Here is a 16,076-nt window from a genome sequence, read left to right as displayed (position 1 = left end):
GCGTGTGGATTCCTGATTCCAGCACTATTTAAGTCCGATTTTAGCCCCGATTTCATAATTCTTTTCTCCATCTTTTCCCCAACTTGAAAGAGGGCTACGGGTAGGGTTTTGAGAGGTATTGGCTAGGGATTGGGTGTGGTTCTACAGCTCTGACATCATGCTCCATTTGGAAGAAGGTTAGTGGGAAAGCTTTCGTCGGCACCGATCCGGAGAGGTGTATCCTAGGCCAGACAAAGGAACCTTTGGATAAGTAGAGGACTCTTCACAAGACCATTGTCATGACTATCGAGGGGGTTTTCTATGGATTCATTGCTTTTACATTTTATTTCATTGATTTTACTTAGCTCCATGGATAGCTAAACCCCCTAGTGGGTACTTGGATTGTGAACCCTAGGATGTATTCGTTTCATTGAACCTTGTTATTATGCTTTTATTGTGGCTAGGGACCTTCCGCCTGGACAAAAGGGTTAGGTCCACATATAGGAAGAGAATTTATCACTTGTAATCCATATAACTCATTGTAATTCTATATGAGTGCGAGGTTGAGAGATTATTCAATTTCTCCTCCGGGACATGCATAGTGTTAGGCATGGTTGACCTTAGATTTGGGACCATGTATTAAAGGATCTCCACGACTCATTAATGCATTATTTAGGAAGCATAATAAAGGGTTTTTGCACTTAAAACGATTGTTCTAGGCGGATCAATATCCGAGTACTCCATTTATATCGATTGCCTTACCTCCCCTTTACTTGTGCTCTCTATCTTATCTCTTTTAATTTTGTTTGCATTACATCTTACCACATAAATCAATATTCATATTTCGCTTAGTTAAGAAACAACTTAAGTATTTTTACTCTCTATTCCCTGTGGATACGATACCCAATCATCTAAGTGTTGTCACACTTAGATGCAACATTGCTCTTGAGCACACACAAGAATCTTAGGATATAGCTGGTAGGCATTAGAAGCAAGTCTATACACATTTTTCCAGTAGATTAGTCTATGGCACTGATCTATCTCTTTATTTCTCACCTAGATCATTTACAGCCCTTACTTATCATCCTTCCCACTTGTATGTTACTTAGTTATCATCTTTACTCTGAAATTGTGATACGATTAGATATTAGAAGATCAACTAGTACTAGGAGTTCAGTCCCTGTGGTTCGACAACCCTACCCCTCATGAGGTAACACTGTATTACTTATGCGTGACCCGTATACTTACGGATAACGCATCAGGTTTTTGGTACCGTTGCCGGGGACTGGCAAGTCTTAGGAACATTAGGAATCTAGTGATCTAGCCATTTATCTTTTTCTTTATATATTTCTTTTTATTTTGTTTTGGTTTTGTTACCAAATTCTTTTATTCATCACTCATTTCAAGAGAATCAAGCTATGGATGAATTGCTTTCAACCTTAATGAGCGTAAAAGATCCTAACTGGTTTCAAAAAATTCTTTAAACTCCTGCGTTATATGAGGCACCTTCACAGTATCAAAGCACAACTAGTTTAGGTATTGGGATATCATTTGAAGAACCTATAAGATCCAGATTGGTTCCAAAAATTTCTTGAAACTCCTACACTCTATGAAGTACCTCTACTCATAAATCCAAATTTGTATATTCCATCTAAATTAGATTCTACCATAAACTGTTGGAATTCTTTGAGACGTGAGGATGTTTTGACACAGGAGACACCCATTCCAAAATCAATAGCTTCATTAGAGAATCAATATCTGCATCTTTCTAATGATAACGGTGAAGCAATTGGGAGCAGCACATTTCATGATTGGATAGGATTAAGTTCCTTGAGGGAAGAAGCTACTATTCAGGTTGAAACTCGGGACATGGAAAGAAGTGAATGGTACGAAACTCATATTTAGAATTTGATAAAGGCACTTCACATGCCATATGAGTGTTATGAGACCGTTTTTAATTTTGATCAAATGATTTGGGGTGAACATCATGAGAATGATGTCCCATAGGTGGAGGAACTGACGCTTGTAGAGAAGAGACTTCCCCCGAATGAATAAAAGCAAGAATTGGTGACATATGTTGTAGAACATGCACCACCAACAAGTGAATTGGGAAAAACTCTGGAGAAAACAAAAATTCAAGAGGCGAGTAAGACATACACAATTGAGTTTGTGTCCATAGCCTATTTTGACAAGTGTGGATGGATGAATAGAAGGAGAGTGCGGGAAGACTGAGACAATGGTTCTACAAAAAGGTTAAAGCAATCTTTAGATTCTCTTGTACTAAAATTGAACAACTTGTATCCCGTGTTGTTCCCTTGGAGGCCTAAGTAGCATTGTTTGAAACTTCTATCTTCGGCATGAGCTAGAGGAAGGGGATATGAGGTGGTTGATTATAGAAATTTGAATAATATGGAGACAACCCCTAAAGCCATGCCACATATCTTGGAGTTTGACCAAATATCTCTCAAGGAATACTCTGGTAAGCTCACAAAATTTTCATTTTTTGGAATCCACAATGCAAGCTATGGTTAGAAAAAACCCTTGTGTTTTCAAGCTAAAATGCTAGAAGATAATGCACACTCCGAGACAATTGAACACAAATCTTCTTGTAAGGTTAATGAACTCATTTAGGGCAAGAAGAAGATATTGAGAATTAAGGAAAATGTGGGTATGCAACATAAACCATCCGAAGACCCACCTGTGTGTGTAGTGAGCATAGATAATTCCCTTTGTAACTTGTTTGCTTGGAGGCCTAAAATAAGATGGTTCAAGCCTCTGACATGTATCCCTCCACCGTAGATAATTTTGTGCTTCAATGGTAGTAGCTAGACAATTACTAGCTGGGAGGAGCACACTCTCTTCAAGCCTCCTTAAGGTAAGTGATCAGGTACGTTGAGCTATTGATGTTAAACAAGCACTTCTTGGGAGCTAACAAAGCGTTGGTGGTTTTTAGCGAGTGTTTGGTTGTCAGGAGTGGATTGGAAGATGAGTGGAATAGGAGTGAGATGAGGGGGAGTGGAGTAGGAGTGAGAATGAAGAATGTGTTTGGTTGATAAGGATGGGAGAATGTAATTTATTGGGAATAAGAAAAGTAAATAAGGTAAATATGATAAAATGACATTTATGTCCTTTATTCAAATGAATATTATGTAAATTAAAAAAAATAAATTAATTGTTATAAATAAATATTTCAAATTTTTTGTTAATATCATTAGTAATTAATTAACTATAATAAATAACTATATCAAATTGATAATTAATTATATTTTTTTACATAATTAATTATTAATTAATTAACTATAATAAATAATTAATTAATGAAGAACTATAATTAATTAATTATTATAAATAAATATTTAACTATAATTATTAGTTATTATTATTTCATTTTAATTATTAATTATTATTAAATTATCATCTTGATTATTATATTTAATTAAATTATCATTATTTAATTAACAATTATTGTTTAAAATTAATTAATTAATTATTATTTAAATTAAATTATTATTTTAATTAAATTATTATTTTAATTACTAAATAAAAAGGGCATATTGGTCATTCTCCCCAAGGATTGAGGGAGGAGTGGAGCAATCCCCCCATTTTGGGGGGATTGCTCACTCTCCACTCACTCCCCACTCACTCCTCATCCACTCCTCTCTCATTCCCACTCATGACCATCCAAACAAAGGCTTGGATTCACTCCCCTCCCACTCCCACTCCAATCATGTGAACCAAACACTCTCTTATTTCTTCTTGTTTTCTTAGTTTAGTTTAGTTGTTTTCTTTGAGTCCTTTGATTAGTTGGTGATGCTCTTGATTAATTTCTATGTTGATTCTCAATATTTGTGGGCTTTTTCATTGTTTATATAGTATGTTGGTTGTCAGGATTGCAGGTCACAAACGTGGAGTGCTTCCAAGCTGAGCATGGGCAAAAAACGCTGGTGCTCATACCATGATTTTCTCTGAATTGCAGCTACTGAAGCATTCCAGGCTGAGCACGTCCATGCTTCCAAACGAGCATGATCAGTTTCCTTTTCAATGAGCACGACCATGCTTACCTCGTTTCCCTACTAATGTTGATTGGTTTTTTTGTTTAATGCAGGGCATTTTTGCTAGAATGAGAGCCGCCACTATGATTTTTTAGCACCATTAATCTTTCTCTTTGTTTTTGTTTTTCTTTTCTTTTGTCACTTATTTTTCTTTTTCTTGAGCTTCACTTGTACCTCTTTTTTGCTTGTAGGATGTGAGCCATATGGAAACATGGAGCCTACATGTTGAGAACAACCACATCACTCCCTCGGCTAGGAAAGTTCATAAAACTTCTTCCCAATTTTACTTGTCCTTGATTTATTTCTTCATGAATGTATTTGTACATCGAATACAATGTACATTTTAAGTGTGGGGGAGGGTTTTACTTTTGTATTTATTGTGATGAGGCATGACCTAAGAAGATCTATGATTTTGTTTTATGGAATTTCTAAGTCTAGGGGGACATTAGTGTGTTAGTGTATTTTTATTGAGCTTAATTGTTATTCTCACTCTTGCTTTGGAAATCCCATTACTTCTCACTTGTGATTACGGAACGTTTTAGCTAAATGACTATTAGTGCTCTTTGTTTGTCAAAAAAAAAAACCTGGAAAGTCGGATTCCTTATGGCATGCCCTACCGGTTATTTGTAAAAACTTTGTTAAAAGATGGTAGAAAGACCTATTGCACTAGAAGAGTGAAAGCCGCTTTTAAGTAGTCAAATTTTGGGCATTACAAGTGTACATTTGATGACCTACCAACAGTGAAGGCTACCTCTGGGGTGTATGAAACTACTACTCATTTAGTATAGTGTGGAATAAGCTCATTGTTAACTAAGTTGATCCAACAATGCATGGACCATATAATTTAAGGTAATCACACACACACGGGGGAGTATCTGGTGAGGGTGAGACTTATCATTTTGATCAGCTGAACACACATTGATCACTGGCTTCTCCCTATACTTTTGAAATTCTAATTATATTGAGATTAGAGGTCATGTACTCATCTATTTTCTTGTGTGTTGATGTGTTTTGCTTGAGGACAAGCAAATATTCAATTGTGGGTATTTGACGAGTGCAATTCATATAGATTTTTTTATACCCTTTTTATGTGTTTATCTTGTCTTTAAGCATTTATTTGTCGTGATTCGTGCTACTATGGGTATTATTGTGTATTTTTTGCAGGAAAATAATTTTCTGTGCAAAAGAACAGGATTCAGCAAAATTATAGTGTGAAAAAAGGTAAAAACACAGTATTACAGGTGAAGCACGGTCTGAGCATGGGCATGCTCCTACCCATGATAATCCTTGTAACTCTGCATCATGAGAAGCATGAACAATATAGCAAAAATACTCTAGCTGAGTACTGTAGTGATTTATCATAGCAAATCATTATAGCACGAGTCTGGAAAAAAGAACAGTTTCTGTGCTCCTTGTAGGGGCGTGCTTATACTAAATTTCTGATTCAATTGCTTAGTCTCTCTTAAGACAATTAGGGGGAAAAGCACGACCTAAGAACGACTGTGCCCACCCCGAAAAACATCTTTTTAGACTAGATCTAGGTAATTGGCAAGGCATTCTCTCTTATTCTTCTTGGGGGCGGCTGCCATGGTCTTCCCCTTCATATTTCCTGGGCTAAAGTGAAGCTATGGTGTAAGAGCACGAGTGGAGCAAAGCTTAGCCGGTGGGACATCATCGGATCACCATCGTAGTGGTTGATAAGCAAAGGGGGGAGTCTTTTATGGCTTCTATTTCTTTTGTTTTCTTTAGTCTTGTGTTGATTTGTAAAACTATGAGTGGCTATTCATTCTCCGATGCCCCCAATATATGAACTTGGTTGTTTTTGTGTTATGTTGATTTACTTGCGTTTAATGTCTATGGAGTTCTAGTGTATTCTTGTGTTAAATCATGTGTTTGCATAACTTGATGTACTTGATTTGCACAGTTGTTAGGTAAAACTTAGTGTGTAGATTGCCATAGTTGTAGTCACCTTGGTGATTGCAAAACTTGATGTGTATGAAACCCATAGTTATCTTAGCAAAACTTAGTGTATTTGAGAACCATAAATGTAACATTACTCTTGAGCAAACACAAGAATCATAGGATGTACTTGGTAGGCATTAGAAGCAAGTCCATTAGATTGCAAAACTTTATGTTTTTATTAATTTCGAGTTTATTTTAGTTTTGATCTTCTTTTCTCATTACTAGCATGTCATATTGATCTTTGTGATTGATTGGTAATGCATGATTTATTGGCTTGGTGAGAGAGAGGTCTCCATTTGAGTTAGAATTTCAAGATTAAAGAGGGTTAAGAGGACAAGTCATGAGATAGTTGAGTGCCCCCTTTCCCTTCCGATGAGTGCCTCCTATCTTTGTATTCCTTGAGCATAATGCAACCATATCTAGTGCAAGGCATGAGATTGAGAGATTTCTCCACCAGGATCTTGTAGGGGGTTATGGATCTTTCTCCTAGAAGTAGGGTTAGGTCTATCTTTAGGAATTGGTTGCACTCCTAGGTATCCCTAGATCTTATTGATAAGTGCTTGTGCGATAAGAATATGAAGCGTTATTTCCTTATGATGGGCATTACTTTTGTCATGTTGTAGCGCTAATATGTGTGTATTTATGTACTTTTATGCAGGTTGGGTTGTGAAGCCGATTATTTGTGAAAAAAGCCATTGTAGATCGTTTTACGCATTATTTGGAGGAGATCTTGAGAAGGCTCAAACGCGGAGACATGAATCGGGTTTAGAATGATAGAATGTATGCCAACCTCCTTGTATTCAAGCTAAGGTAATGATTCGGAGGGGCACGAAGGCAGTTATATTCCAGTATTTCAGCTTGTGCATATTTAGCAAGATCTCCACCAACGTGACCGTTTATTGAAGAACCAAGACGTTCTACGACGTGAACGTGTGCTCGTTTATGTTACGTCGATGAAAGCATGGATTTGGGAGTATTTTGGGCCGTCACTGTAGCAGGTACTATTCATATCCGACTGAAGAAGGAGCAAAACAGAGGAGCCACACAGGCGTGTGGAAATTCCACACGCCCATGCATTAATTACACAGGCCCATGTGGAATATCCACAGGGGCGTGTGTAATCCCGATTCTAACCCTATTTAAGGCTGATTTCAGGCCGGATTTGAGGATTCTTTTCTCCATCTTTTCCCCAACTTGAGAGAGGGCTACAGCAAGGGTTTTGAGAGGTATTGGCTAGGGATTTGGAGAGGTTCTACGGCTCTGACATCATCATCTCTTTGGAAGAAGCTCTGTAAGGGAGCCTCCGTTGGATTGATTTGGCAAGTAGAGGACTCTCTATAAGACCATTGCCACGACTATCGAGCGGGTTTTTCCTATGGATTGCTTTCTTTTACATTTGATTTCATTATCATTTGTATTGTGCTCCATGGAGAGCTAAACCCCTAGTGGGTACTTGGGTATTTGTGAACCCTAGGATGTATTAGTTTTATTGAATCTCTTTATTATGCTTTCAATTAATTGATGTTATTGTAAGTTCCAATCTTGAATGTTTGATTATTTGAATACTCCCTTAGAGTGACACTAAGGGAGTATTCAAAATCAATTGAATGTTACATGGCTTCAATAAGGCCCTAAGTTAATTTCTCATCTCCGATTCTCAATTTCATCTCCCTACCATCCATGTGAATAAGAGCATTGGAAGGCACAAGAATGACCTCCCAAGTATTAATGGTACATAGATATCCTCATCCACATCAAGTACCATAAAATCTATAGGACAGATGTATTTTTGCACCTTGACAAGTATGTCTTCAATTATACCCCTTTTTCTTACACTTGAGCCGCCAATGAAGTTACCGCATCTATTTCATGGAGACTGGCCACCTTTTTCTTCTCCCTAGCATTCCATTGGTAGCTGTTTAGCCCCATTCCCTAGCATTCCACCTTTTTCTAAACGCATATTCCATGGCAATGGCGCCAAAAACTTGACAAGATCCCCTTGCGTATATCCTCCAAGTGCACGGGTTTGTCAAAGTAATAATCCCGGATGAGCGTGTATCGAATCAACAGGGAATAGGGAATAAAAACACTTAATCCGCTTCTTAGTTATGTGAAAGATCAGTAGTGATAAGTGTGACAATGATTCAATTCTCAAAAGTAAAAACAACAAGTAAGAGAGTACGAGTAAAGAGGGAGGTAAGGCAATCGAAAAAAATGGGGTACTCGGATAATGCTCCGCCTAGGACAATCGTTTCAAGTGCAAGAACCCTCTATTATGCTTCCTAATCAATGCAATGGTGAGTCGTGGAAATCCTTAAATACATAGTCCCAAATCTAAGGTCAACTGTGCCTAACCCTATACATGTCCCGGAGGAGAGATTAAATAACCTCTCAACCTCGCACTCGAATAGAGTTGCAATGAGCTCTAGGGATTCCAAGTGATAAATCTCTTCCTAATTATAGACCTAACCCTTTGGTCCAGGTGGAAGGTCCCTAACCATAATTAAGCCCTAGATACTAAGATCACCGCAATACTTCACTCCGTTGCATGCGCAACTAAGCCCCAGTGGAGGGTCATCTCTTAGACCATTCACTCTATTATGGCTGCAAAAAACTCGTGGAACGGAGGTAGAATCTATCACGTCAGAGGGGAAAGGGGTCGCTCCTGTGCCTCTCGACTCATCCTCTCAATCTAGCTTTGTCTAATAAACGTGGTATGTCACTCACTCACAAGGTTACCAACAAGAACTCTCAACCCTAGTGTCACTCTAGGGGAAATCTTTATACTATCTAGCATTCAAGATTGGAACTCACAATAAACATCAATTAATTGAAAGCATAATAAAGAGATTCAATGAAACACATATATCCTACTGTTCACAAATACCCAAGTACCCACTAGGGGTTTAGCTCTCCATGGAGCTAAGTACAATCAAAGAAATAGAATGTAAAAGCAATGAATCCATAGAGAAACCCCCTCGATAGTCGTGTCGATGGTCTTGTGGAAAGTCCTCTACTCGTTATCCAAAGATTCCCTTGTCCAGTATAGGATACGCCTCGATGGAGAGCCCCTACCAACCTTCTTCCTAAGGAATGACGATGTCAGAGCCGTAGAACCTCTCCAAAACCCTAGCCAATACCTCTCAAAACCCTAGCCGAAACCCCCTCTCAAGTTGGGGAAAAGTTGGAGAAAAGAATACTGAAATCGGGGCTGAATCGGCTTTAAATAGGGCTGGAATCGGGCGACCACACGGGCCTGTGGATTTTTCACACGCCTATGTGGAATTTCCACACGGTCATGTATAATTTCCACACGGCCGTGTGGATTCTCTGAATTCCTGTTTTCTTGGCCGGCTGTGAACATTGCTTCTACAGTACTTTCGCTACAAATGTTCTGCTACAGTACCTGGCCTAAAATACTTCCCGAGTCCATACTTTCATCGTGGTGATACAAACGGGCACACGTTCACGTCGTGGATCACTTTGCTTCTTTAATAACGGACAAGTTGGTGGAGATCTTGTTCTATATGCATAAGTCGGAATGCTTGAGTGTGACTGCCCTTGTGCCCCTCCAAATGGTTGTGCTAACTCAAATACGAGGAGGTTCGCACACACTCTAGCATCTCACACCCGACCTATGTCTTCGTATTTGAACCTTAGCAAGATTTCCTCCAAAATCGGTGCATTATGATCCACATTGGCTTCTTTCCTTCATACTCGGCCTCACAACCCTACCTGCACAAAAGTAACATAAAAACACACATGTTAGTGTAAAAACCCGAGAAAGTAATGCTCAACATAAGGAAAGAATGCTTCGCATTCATATCACACAAGCACTTATCACCCACAAAATCTACTTGTTCAGCGGGGCTGAAAGAGTAATCGAAATAGGACAATCATACGGCATATGTGAAACCCCACAACTATCACAACTTGTGATAGTGGCCATCCTCAGTGAAGTCAATGTATCCAATTTCTTGCTCAATGCCTCTACTTGGGTTGCTAAAGATGTATCCACATCAATTTCATAGAGTCCTGCCACTTTTTTCTTTTCCCTTGCATTCCATTAGTAGCTATTCATGGCCATTTCCTCTACCAACAGCCAGGCTTCTTCAGGGGTCTTGTTCCCCATTGTACCTAATGCGGCGGCATCTAGAAGCTTTCTTGTACTTGGATTCAACTGGTTGTAAAAAATTCTAAATGATCATCCACTTGGGGAATCCGTGTTGTGGGCACTTCCACAATAGGTCCTTGAATCATTCCTATGTCTCAAACAAGGACTCGAGCTCCATCTGAACAAACGACGATATCTCATTATGAAGCTTTGTTGATTTCCCCGGAGGAATGTACCTTGCAAGAAACGTTTCGACCATTTCATTCCATGTCATGATGGATGCTTGTGGTAAAGAATATAGCCACTGCTTTTTGCTTCTCTTTAGAAAAAATGGGAAAACCCTCAATCTTATAGCATCATCCGTAACACCGTTGATCTTTAGCATGTCATAAATTTCCAAGAAGTTTTCAATATGGTTGTTTGGATCCTCATCAGCCAAACTATTGAATTGCGCCGACTGCTGTATCATTTGGATGAATGTTGGCTTTAGCTCAAAATTCAGAGCTGTAATCGGGGGCCGCATAATGCTAAATTGTGTCCCCAATACTGACGGTCTGGCGTGATCCGAAAGTGTTCTCTATTGTTCATTCTATTATGACATGTTGTCAGACCCTTCAACATCCACCTTAGCTAGATTTGATGGTTCTTGCACAAGTTCTTTACCCTTTCTTCTGAGTGTATGTTCAAGTTTAGGATCACCTTCAATTAATATCGAAGGGTTCCCTCGGGTCATAACCTAAAGCTGTACCAAAATAAAGAAAACAAATCAGAACGATGATAGGATAACAAGATGTGAAGTAGAATGAATGATGAATGGCTAAGAAAACAAAGTGCAAAGTATCTCTAAACACCTACTCCCCGGCAATAGCGAAAAAAACTTGATAACACCCTTTGCGTGTGACCCACAAGTGCACTGGTTTGTCGAAGTAATAAATCCCAAGTGAGTGGGGTATCTTACCCACAGGGAATAGGTAATAAAAATACCAAAATTTCTACTTAACCAAGTGAAGATGAATAACGATTGTGTTGATAAGATGTGATGCAAACAAAAATAATAGAAACAAGAATTAGAGGCACAAGTAAGAGAGAGAAAGGCAATCAATAAAAGTGGGGTACTCGAATAATACTCCCCCTAGGACTAATGTTTCAACTAGAAGACCGTGACTAACTCTACACTATGTCTCGTTAGAGAAATTGCTCAGTCTCAACACCTCACACTGTGTAAAGTTGGAAGAAGTTTTAGGGATTCTAAGTGATAAATCCTATTTCTATGTGTAGATCTAACACTTTGGTGCAGGCAAAAGACCCCTAGTAACAATTAAGCACCATAAACTAAAGTCACTTTAACGCTTCACTCTGTTTCTTACGCAACTAAGACCCAGCGTAGTTCATCCTTTATTTCTTCACTCTATTGTGATCGCAAAGAACTCTAGGAATTGGAGGTAGGATAAATCATACCGGAGGGGAAAGGGTATGCTCAACTATCTCTCACCTCAAACTCTCAACCCTGTCCAATCTTGCTTTGTCTAACCCTCATGGCGTGCCATCCATCCACAAAGGTTATCAAGATGAACTCTCAACCCTTGTGTCACTCTAAGGGAGAAATCATTTAACAAGCATTCAAGATTGAAACTCAATTAAAACATTAATTAAGAAAAGCATAATAAAAGGTCAAAGAAATAATAACATCCTAGGGTTTACAAAATCCAAGTACCCAACAGGGGGTTTAGCTCTCCATGGAGCAAGATACAATTAATAATGAAATTGAAAGTAAAAACAAGTAATCCATAGGAAAACCCCCTCGGTATTCATGTCGATGGTGTTGTGGAGTAGCTTCCTCTTCTCCAAAGGTCCCTTTGTCTGGCCTAGGGCACACCTCGCGAGATCGATGCCGATGAAAACTACCCCAATAACCTTCTTCCAAGTTGAGCACAGTGTTGAATCTGTAGAACCACTCCAAAAACTTGCCAAAAGCCTCTCAAAACCATAGCCGATGGCCTCCCAAAATATAGAGAAAAGTTGGAGAGAAGGGTGGAAGGATTCCCCAAAAAACGGGCTTAATCGTGGCTTAAATAGGGCTGGAATCGGGCATCCACACGACCCTGTGGATTCTCCACACGGGCTTGTGGAATTTCCACACGGGCGTGGGAAATTTTCACATGCCTGTGTGGATTCTCTTGAAACCTAATCTTCGGCCGGCTGTGAACAGTAACTACTATAGTGCTCCGCCAAAACACTCCCTATTCCACACTTTTCATTGAGGCAACATAAACGGGCACACGTTTATGCTGTAGATCGAAAATCTTCTTTAATCAAAGTCCTCATTGGTGAAGATCTTGCTATCAAAGCACAAGTCGGGATATGCAAATGTGACTCCTTTCGTTCCCCTCGAACTAATTGTAATGCTTCACTACATGGAGGTTGGCACACATTCACGTATCTTAGAGCCCCATTTTTTTCTTCACATTTGTTCCTACCAAGATTCCACCAAATAGTGCGTTCACGATCTACTTTTGCCTTCTTTTCATACTATCCAGTTTCACAACCCTAAATGCGCAAAAGAACACAAATACACATGTATTAGCGCTTAAACTTGATAAAAGCAATACTGATCGTAAGGAAAGATTACTTCGCATTATTAACACACAAGCACTTATCACCACCTTCTAGTCTTCATCTTAGGGAAGTTTGTTATGAGCTTTATCTTGTATTTCTTGTTTTTTGCACTTTCTCCTATATTGATGAAGAACTAGATTCCCAAGGTCACTGACAACACCCCTTTGCGTGTGTACCGCAAGTGCACGGGTTGTCAAAATATTAAAAGTACCCTAGTGAGTGGGTAGTCGTATCCACAAGGAATAGTTATTAGAAACACAAGAATTGCTATTTAACTATGGTGAAGATAAATCAATAATGCTGTGAACAATATCAATCTAAATAAAAATAAAGAAAACAAGAGAGAGGTAAATAAAATGATAGGAGAGGAATCGACAAAAAGTGGGGTACCCGGACATTGCTCACTCCAGGACTATTGTTTCAAGTGCAACACAAACCATTATATCACTTAACTGATGCTTACTGAGTCGTTGAAATCCTAGAATACACGGTCACAAACCTAAGGTCAACCGTGGCAAACCCTACACTATGCCATGGTGGAGAAATCACTCAGTCTCAACACCTCACACTGTATAAGATCGCTTAAAGCTCTAGGGACTCCAAGTGATGAACCCTATTCCCTGATATAGATTTAACCCTTTGGTCCAGGCGAAAGACCCCTAGTCACAATTAACCACTAGTACTAAGGATTACTTCAACAATTCACTCTATTGCTCATGCAACTAAGCCACAGCGGAGTTCCTCTCTTCACACTTCACTCTATTGTGACCGCAAAGAACTCTTGGAGCACAGAGGTACGATAAATCACACTGGAAGGAAAAGGGGATGTTCCTCTACCTCTCGACCCACCCTCTCAACCCTCTTCAATATAGCTTTGTCTAACCCTCATTGTGTGTTACTCAACCACAAGGATTACCAAGATGGATTCTCAACCCTAGTGTCACTCTAAGGGAAAATCACTTCAACAAGCATTCAAGATTGGAACTCAATTAGAACATCAGTTAAAGAAAACATAATAAAAGGTTCAATGAAACAACATCATATTATGGTTTACAAGTCCAAGCACCCACTAGGAGTTTAGATCACTATGGAGCATGATATAATCAATAATAAAATTGAAAGTAAAAACATACAATCCATAAATAAACCCCCTTAGTGTGTCTGTCGATGGTCTTGTGGAGTAGCCTCGTTGATAAGTGTCTAAATGTAGGTGTTGTCATATATATATCGTATTCACTTTGCATGTATTTTGTGAGGTTTGATGCCCGTTTTGCGCTTAATTGTCTATTATTTGCTTTGTAGGGCATAAGGAAGCCATGGAGAACAAGAAGATATCATTTAGGTGAAAAGAGAAGAAAACAGGAATTTCATACCAGCCCCATACTACCCAGTATGGGGGCCGTACGCACTGTAGCAGCGGAATGATTTGGAGTTGTCTGCCCAGATTTCAATACTACCCAGTATACAGGGCTGTATATAGGCCGTATGCACCCCGTATAAAATGCAAATCTTGGGTTTTTGAGTGCTATATGACTCCCATACGACCCCCATACGACCCCTATATGTCATGGGGGGTATAAATACTGACTTTTAGGGTAGAACAAGGGATTTTGCTGGGTATATTTTGAGAGACCACTTGAGAGGCTTTGGGCGACCTTAGGAAAGAGAAGAAGGGCAAGGAAGCTAAGAGATCATTCAAGGCCAAGGTCCAAGACTCTCAAGGCAAGAAGCTAACATCATTCAAGGGGAGATTTACCACGATTTAAAGGAAGGAGACCCGCGGCTAAAAGAAGCAACATTCGCCAATCCTTCGACAGCGAAAGCGTCATTCGGCACATTTTCTACCTTCTCCACCACTATTTCATCCAGGGAGTGTCATTTATGCTTATCTTTTGTGTTTCACTTGATTGTATTGCTTGTTGTGAGATGATGACACACTAGACCCCCAAGGCCACCGGGTGTTGGTGAACCTTGGGGGGTTTTATCGTATATTTTGGATGATTACCTGTAAATTCAACGCTTGGGTAATTTTGAGATTTAATCCATTGTTTTCATGCTAAGTGCTACACTAAGGAGAAATCCGTAGCTCTTTTATCAGTGATGCATGTAGATGTGACTTGCTCGCATGTATTAGATCATGAATGGATTAGAAGGGATACTTGTATCATCATGCCAAGAAATTGGGTGTTGGTAGCCCTCCATGTTAAGTTAAGCTGAATAAGAGTAGGTTTACTCTTATTTGAGATTTCCTTGTGCTTAATGCAATTGTAGGAATGTGGATTTGGAAGAAATTCCTATCTATGTTCGTATGGGATTAAGGTTCAATCGCCAAGAAATTAGGGTTGTTCTAATCTAGAAATCTCTTGGTCCACTTTACCCTTGCATCTTTCAATCATCATCCATGTTTCATGATAACCCCTCATGGGGATCCACATCCATAGGCCTTTGCATTACATTGAATTTCTTGCTTGCTCATTGCTTGTTCTCTCTCTAACTTGTTGATAATCTTGTTTTAATTTTAATTGTACCTGGTAAAGTAAATTCCATCACTTGAGATCTTAGGCTATATAATAGCTCAAGAAGGAGCAATAGGAGATCCTCAGCCCCATGGAATACGATCCTCGTGTCTCCTTACGAGGTATTACTTGGCAATCCCATACACTTGTGTGGAAGCAATCAAGTTTTTTGGCGCCGTTGCCTAGGAATTTTAAGGACTTCTAGGAAACTTTTAGATTATTACTCTAGCCATTTCATTCTTTACTCGTTCTTCTTGTTATTTTTCTTTTCCTTTGATCATAAATTTCTAACTTTTTTCTTGGTTTTGCAATGTACCGTGCATGACAAGTTCAAATCCATCGTCCTTGATTACACCAAATAGTGAAATTGAAAGAACTTTGCATCAGAGATTGAAAGAGGTTGGTGAAGGATCGGGTATATAGAACATTGAAATTAAGGATAGAGTGTCTTCTATCATGGCCGAAGAGCGACGCACTCTATCTGAATATGAAAGACCTCAATTCACAGGTGATGAGTTTAGTGTTCAAGCACCATCCGTGGCATCCAACAATTTTGAAATTAAAGCAAGTACAATTGACATGGTCTAGAACTCGGTTCAATTCAATGGTCTTGCAAATGAAGATGCACATGACCACCTTTCCCGGTTCCTCCAAATTTGCTCTACATTCAAGATTAATGGTGTGTCGGATGATGCTATCCTTTTGAGGCTATTTTCATTTAGTTTGAGAGATGGGGCATATCATTGGCTTACATCATTATCTCCGGGGTCTATTAAAACATGGAATGATATGGTGGAGAAGTTCCTTGGGAGGTATTTTTTGCCAAGCTAAGCGGCC

General features: G+C 39.2%; 1 non-coding gene across 1 annotated transcript; it reads left to right on the top strand.

Moving 5' to 3' along the window:
- Positions 1–10,211: 10,211 nt before the first annotated feature.
- On the top strand, positions 10,212–10,318 carry LOC120255862. Its single transcript, XR_005535120.1, has one exon. It is a non-coding gene; the product is annotated as a small nucleolar RNA R71 (small nucleolar RNA).
- The last annotated feature ends 5,758 nt before the right edge of the window (positions 10,319–16,076 follow it).

The sequence above is a fragment of the Dioscorea cayenensis genome, unplaced genomic scaffold, assembly GCF_009730915.1.
Source record: "Dioscorea cayenensis subsp. rotundata cultivar TDr96_F1 unplaced genomic scaffold, TDr96_F1_v2_PseudoChromosome.rev07_lg8_w22 25.fasta BLBR01001218.1, whole genome shotgun sequence".
In the NCBI taxonomy this organism is placed as follows: Eukaryota; Viridiplantae; Streptophyta; class Magnoliopsida; order Dioscoreales; family Dioscoreaceae; genus Dioscorea; species Dioscorea cayenensis.
This window is presented reverse-complemented; position numbering and strand designations above follow the sequence as displayed.